The sequence below is a fragment of the Sminthopsis crassicaudata genome, chromosome 5 (assembly GCF_048593235.1).
Source record: "Sminthopsis crassicaudata isolate SCR6 chromosome 5, ASM4859323v1, whole genome shotgun sequence".
Lineage (NCBI taxonomy): Eukaryota > Metazoa > Chordata > Mammalia > Dasyuromorphia > Dasyuridae > Sminthopsis > Sminthopsis crassicaudata.
Genome location: NC_133621.1, coordinates 219,319,803 through 219,326,446, shown reverse-complemented (window position 1 = coordinate 219,326,446; position 6,644 = coordinate 219,319,803). Strand labels below are relative to the sequence as shown.

Genomic DNA, 6,644 nt, shown 5'->3' with positions numbered 1-6,644 from the left:
CTGGGCCCAGCGCAGCGCCCCCTGCCGGGCCCGGCCGCAGCGGTGCGGGCCCGCGGGAGGGAAAGCGGGAGGGTGACGGGGGAGGAGGGGGGGTTAGTGAAAGGAGAGGGGAGTGACGGGGAGGGGAGGTCAGTGAGGAGGGGGGAGAGTGACTGGGGGATTTAGTGAGGAGAGAGGAGAGAAACGATGTGAGGGGGGTTGGTGAGAAGGGGGGAGTAACGGGAGGTCAATGAGGAGGGGAGAGTGTGGGGGGAGCGGTCAGTGAGGCCCGAGGGAGAGTGACTGGAGGTGGTCAGTGAGGAGGGGGGTGATGGAGGAGGATTAAAGGGAGGAAGTTAGGGGTGCAGTGGAGGGCGGGTGGAATAACAGAGGAGATTGGAGGAGGGAATGACAGGAGTAGTGACGGGGGGGGGCAGTGGTGGGCTGGGGAGAAATGATGGGGGAAATCAGTGGGGGGGGAATTGGCGAAGAACCGAAAGAGCGACGGAGAGGGTCAGTAAAGAGTGGGGGAATGGTAAGGGGGGGTCAATAAAAGGTGGGGGAAGAGAGCAGCAGGAGGTGATGAGTGGGGTCACTAGGGACGGAGTGGGAAGAATGTCACGGACACTGAGGGAGGGAGTGACAGGAAAATAAGGGGTGGGGGAGTGACTGAGGGAGGTCACGGAGGGGCAGAGGGAGAGCATCGAAGGTTACTGAAGACTGGGAGGGGTCGAAGCTCCTCTGTGAGGAGAAAGGGGTTCTCACTTCTCCCAGAAGCCCCACTCAGTCGTCCCAGTCCCTCCAAACCACTGTCCTTCCCTTCTCCGTGATGTCCCTTCCCCAGGAACCCCCACACTTCAACAACTCCTCTACCGCCTCCGGGGGCGCCCCCTCCGACCTTCTCCCTCCGACAGCGCCCCATTCCTGAGACGATCCGGGGCCCCGCCCTTTCCCCAGTGGGTTCCGAGCCCTTTCTCTCAAACTTTGGTGAGGAACCTCGGAGAGTGCGGGGTGAAGGGGTATCGGCCCGAGAATTAGAAAAAGAAATTTTCTCTTAAGGTTTGCAACCCTTTCCGCGCTATTGGCGACCCTTCCTATAAGCGCGCGGCAAAAGCCGAGCCTGGGAGTCACGGTGGCCGAGTGGTTAAGGCGTTGGACTCGAAATCCAATGGGGTTTCCCCGCACAGGTTCGAATCCTGTTCGTGACGGCCGCTTTTCTTTTCACCTCCCTACTGAAGAAAAAGGAAGTTCTAACCTAATTCAAGTTGAGTCGGTTTCCCTTGGATTAAAAAAAAAAAAAAAAAAGGTTCAGCACCTGGATTTTCGGGGTATCGAGAGAAAAGGCGTGTTTTGCATAACCCCTTTGATAGCCGGCACAGACGACATTTTGCTAATTCCTTCTTTTCTAGGTCTGCTGGCTCTTGTTAATTTTTATTAATTTTTGGTAAGGGGATATAGGGTGTGATTAGCTTGAGTTTACATTGGATGTAGGGCCGAGATATTTTTGGGAAAGACTCTTAGAGTAGATAGGATGAGATCCAGCTAGGACATCGCTTTCTGGGGGCGTAAGGAGAAAAAGAGAACGCGCCAGTAGCTGATCTGCCGGCATTTCTCTAATGGAGGTTTTAGTGATACTCAAACACAGAGGGAAAGCTTAGCTGAAAAGCAGATTTAATGTATTTGTATTTAAAGTTCTTGTGCGAGGCTGGAACGAAGGATAGACGGATGGATTATCTGGTGCTGAGAGAAAGTCGCTGTCTTGGAACGCGAAGGTTCGAAGATCGAGTCTTGTGTGTGGAGGTTTACGCAGAATTTGATTCTTATTTGTTTGTTCTACTACGTGCTCCTCAAAAGTTTCTTCTCCCCGAATCTTTGTTATTTGAGCAGGAATGAGGGAGAGTGGGAAGAATCTTCCACATTAGATAGTGGCCGAGTTTTTCATTGAATTCTGATCTGTCCTTCAGACGGTTGTGTGCATAATAAAAAAATTACTTACTTGTTCCACTTCCAGTTTATGTTACATGTTGAATGTCTTTATTACCTTTTACCTTTTTTGTGAACCCCTGGATATTAGCTTTAGCTTTAATAACTGAAAGGTTTTAGTGAATTGAAGATTTGGGGGGTGAAAAAAGGGAGTCTTCTTATTACAGGCAGGATCGGTGCCCTCTTGCGGGATTTGGTTCAACTGCATGTAGAGTGCAGGGCCCAGGTCTCCCTGGGCGGAGAAGAGACGGACACTAGGCCTGAGGCCCTGGGGAACGCAAACGGGCTTTGACTTAGGTGGGATTGCTACAGAAGAAAATAGCACCTTGAAAAGTAAAATTAATCAAATGGAAATGGAGGTACAAAAAATTAACACATTAAAAAACAGAATGGCCGATAGAAGCTAATGACTCTATGATACAACAAGAATCATCCAAACAAACTATAAAGAATGAAAACATGGAAAAAATGTAAAATAGGTCATTGGAAAAATAGCCAACCTGGAAAATATATCCAGAAGAGACCATTTAAAAATAACAGGTGTAGACCACACCTGAAGACTATGACCAAAAAGACCAAAAAGAATTCTTCAAGGAAAACTGCCCTGTTATACTAGAACTAGAGGGGGAAATAATTGTTGAAAGAATCTTTCCGACTTATGTGAGATCGCTTAATTTCTCCATCCAAGCTCCCCTCAGTCAGTCTGCTTGTATTCAGTTAAGTTTGGGAGCTGAGGGAAAAGCCAGCAGTGCTACAGTAAAATCTGCCAGCTCAGAACTGAAAATGCTCTCTTTCTTTTTCTCGAATTCCAGTTTGATTAGAGACTTTTTACCTGGAAGTCTGACTAAATGGTGGCATTCTTCTCAGGGGTTGGGATTTTGCAGTACCTTTCAAAAATCAGCTGGCATAGATGGTCCCTGGAGATAGATAGTAAAATATGTAGATAAAATAGCAGCATTCCATGAGTTAAACCAGCATCCTAGATCACTTCAGTTTGTTATTCACAACAAATACACGTCATCTATACCTACAACAGATATAGGACAAAGCGAAATATCACTTAACAAGCTGCTTCACTGATTACAGGTTTAAGTTACAGGTGGGACATTAGTACATGCAATGTCAAAGCAAATCACCAGTATCCGTAGAACACAAGCAAATATGCAAGCAGCTGAAGCAGGTGCTATGGAGTGCCATCCATTACAGCTCAGACTACTGCCAGTCATCTTTTTTTTTTTTTATTAATTTTATAATTATAACATTTTTTTGACAGTACATATGCATAGGTAATTTTTTTTTTAACAACATTATCCCTTGTACTCCTTTCTGTTCCGAATTTTTCCCCTCCTTCCCTCCACTTCCTCCCCTAGATGGCAGGTATTCCCATACATAGTAAATATCTTATAGTATATCCTAGGTACAGTATATATGTGCAGAACCGAATTTTATTTTTGTTGTTATTGCAAAGGAAGAATTGTATTCGGAAGGTAAAAATAATCTGGGAAGAAAAAACAAAAAAAAAAGCTCACAGTTTACACTCATTTCCCAGTGTTCCTTTTCTGGGTGTAGCTGATTCTGTCCATCATTGATCAATTGGAATTGGATTAGCTCTTCTCTATGTTGAAGATATCCACTTCCACCAGAATACATCCTCATACAGTATTGTTGTTGAAGTGTAGAGTGATCTTCTGGTTCTGCTCATTTCACTCAGCATCAGTTGATGTAAGTCTCTCCAAGCCTCTCTGTATTCCTCCTGCTGGTCATTTCTTACAGAACAATAATATTCCATAACCTTCATATACCATAATTTACCCAACCATTCTCCAATTGATGGACATCCATTCATGTTCCAGTTTCTAGCCACTACAAAAAGGGCTGCCACAAACATTTTGGCACATACAGGTCCCTTTCCCTTCTTTAGTATTTCCTTGGGATATAAGCCCAGTAGTAGCACTGTTGGGTCAAAGGGTATGCACATTTTGAGAACTTTTTGGGCATAATTCCAGATTGCTCTCCAGAATGGTTGGATTCTTTCACAACTCCACCAACAATGCATCAGTGTCCCAGTTTTCCCACAGCCCCTCCAACATTCATCGTTATTTGTTCCTGTCATCTTAGCCAATCTGACAGATGTGTAATGATATCTCAGAGTTGTCTTAATTTGCATTTCTCTGATCAATAGTGATTTGGAACACTCTTTCATATGAGTGGATACAGTTTTAATTTCATCATCTGAAAACTGTCTGTTCATATCCTTTGATCATTTATCAATTGGAGAATGGCTTGATTTCTTATAAATTAAAGTCAATTCTCTGTATATTTTGGAGATGAGGCCTTTATCAGAACCTTTAACTGTAAAAATGTTTTCCCAATTTGTTACTTCCCTTCTAATCTTGTTTGCATTAGTTTTGTTAGTACAAATGATTTTTAATTTGATGTAATCAAATTTTTCTATTTTGTGATCAATAATGAGGTAAATAGAATACTAGAAAAGTTTGATATGATAGATCTTTGGTGAAAGCTAAATGGAGACAGAAAGGAATATACTTTCTTCTCAGCAGTTCATGGAACCTATACAAAAATTGATCATATACTAGGACATAAAAAGCTCAAAATCAAGTGCAATAAGGCAGAAATAGTAAATGCATCCTTTTCAGACCAAAATGCAATTAAAATTACATTTAATAAAAAGCCAGGGGAAAATAGACCAAAAAATAATTGGAAACTAAATAATCTTATACTAAAGAATGATTGGGTAAAACAGCAAATCTTAGACATAATGAATAACTTCACCCAAGAAAATGACAATAATGAGACATCATACCAAAATGTGTGGGATACAGCCAAAGCAGTAATAAGGGGAAGCTTTATATCTCTACAAGCCTACTTGCATAAAATAGAGAAAGAGAGGGCCAAGGAATTGGGCTTACAACTAAAATTGCTAGACAAGGAACAAATTAAAAACCCCCAGACAAACACAAAACTTGAAATTCTAAAAATTAAAAGGTGAGATTAATAAAATTGAAAGTAAAAAAAAAAACAACCTATTGAATTAATTAATAAAACTAAGAGTTGGTTCTATGGAAAAAACCAACAAAATAGACAAACCCTTAGTAAATCTGATTAAAACAAGGAAAGAGAAAAAGCAAATTGTTAATCTTGAAAATGAAAAGGGAAAACTCACCACTAATGAAGAGGAAATTAGAACAATAGTTAGGAGCTATTTTGCTCAACTTTATGCCAATAAATTCGATAACTTAAATGAAATGGAAGAATACCTTCAAAAATGTAGCTTTCCCAGATTAACAGAGGAAGAAGTAAGTAGTCTAAATAGTCCCATCTCAGAAAAAGAAATAAAACAAGCTATTAACCAACTCCCTAAGAAAAAATCCCTAGGACCAGATGGATTTACAGGTGAATTCTACCAAACATTTAAAGAAAGACTAACTCCAATGCTATATAAACTATTTGAAAAAACAGGGATTGAAGGAGTCCTACCAAATTCCTGGTACTGATACCTAAACCAGGTAGATTGAAAACTGAGAAAGAAAACTATAGACCAATCTCCTTAATGAATATTGATGCTAAAATCTTAAATGATATTAGCAAAAAGACTTCAGAAAATCATCCCCAGGATAATACACTATGATCAAATAGGATTTATACCAGGAATGCAGGGCTGGTTTAATATTAAGAAAACTACTAGTATAATTGACCATAATAATAATCAAATTAATAAAAACCATGTGATCATCTCAATAGATACCAAAAAAGCATTTGATAAAATCCAACATCCATTCCTACTAAAAACGCTTGCGAGTATAGGAATAAATGGACTATTCCTTAAAATAATAAGGAGCATATATTTAAAACTGTCAGTAAACATCATATGTAATGGCGATAAACTGGAACCTTTCCTTGTAAGATCAGAAGTGAAACAAGGTTGCCCACTATCACCATTACTATTCAATATAGTACTAGAAATGCTAGCCTGGGCAATAAGAGCCAAGAAAGAGATTCAAGGAATTAGAGTAGGAAATGAGGAAATCAAATTATCACTTTTCGCAGATGACATGATGGTATACTTAGAGAACCCCAAAGACTTGCTAAAAAGCTATTAGAAATAATTCAGAACTTTAGCAAAGTCACAGGATACAAAATAAATCCACATAAATCCTCAGCATTTTTATACATTACCAACACAATCCAAGAGCAAGAGATACAAAGAGAAATTCCATTCAAAATAACTGTCGATGGTATAAAATATTTGGGAATATATCTACCAAAGGAAAGTCAGGAATTAGTGAACACGTGGGTCTTCTGACCAGGTGTTCACTCGGGAACTAACAAGTCAGGGCATCAGTTAGGGCATTATGTGAGTAGGTATAATAAAGGCTTTTAAGATTATATGTGGCTGTTCTTGAGTGCGCTACTGGTTATTAAGCTATAGATTCAAGAGATTGTGGCCAGAGACCTTTGAAGGCCTCAGAGGAGGCGAGCCGGGTAGAGTTCACACTGCAAAGGACAGTGGTCAAAGGTACTCTGGTGGGTCTAGGACCTCTATTAGCACCTCTATTCTTGTTCTTTATTGGTTGTGTGGTTGAGTTCTAAGGCTTCCTCATGACTATAATCCCTCTTTCCTAAACTTGAACTTGTAGAGAGTCTAGGCCTGCCATGTGATT

The 6,644-nt window shown here is 40.8% G+C and overlaps 1 non-coding gene across 1 annotated transcript; it reads left to right on the top strand.

Annotated features, from left to right (window-relative positions):
• Positions 1–1,105: 1,105 nt before the first annotated feature.
• On the top strand, positions 1,106–1,187 carry TRNAS-CGA (transfer RNA serine (anticodon CGA)). The gene has a single exon. It is a non-coding gene; the product is annotated as a tRNA-Ser (tRNA).
• The last annotated feature ends 5,457 nt before the right edge of the window (positions 1,188–6,644 follow it).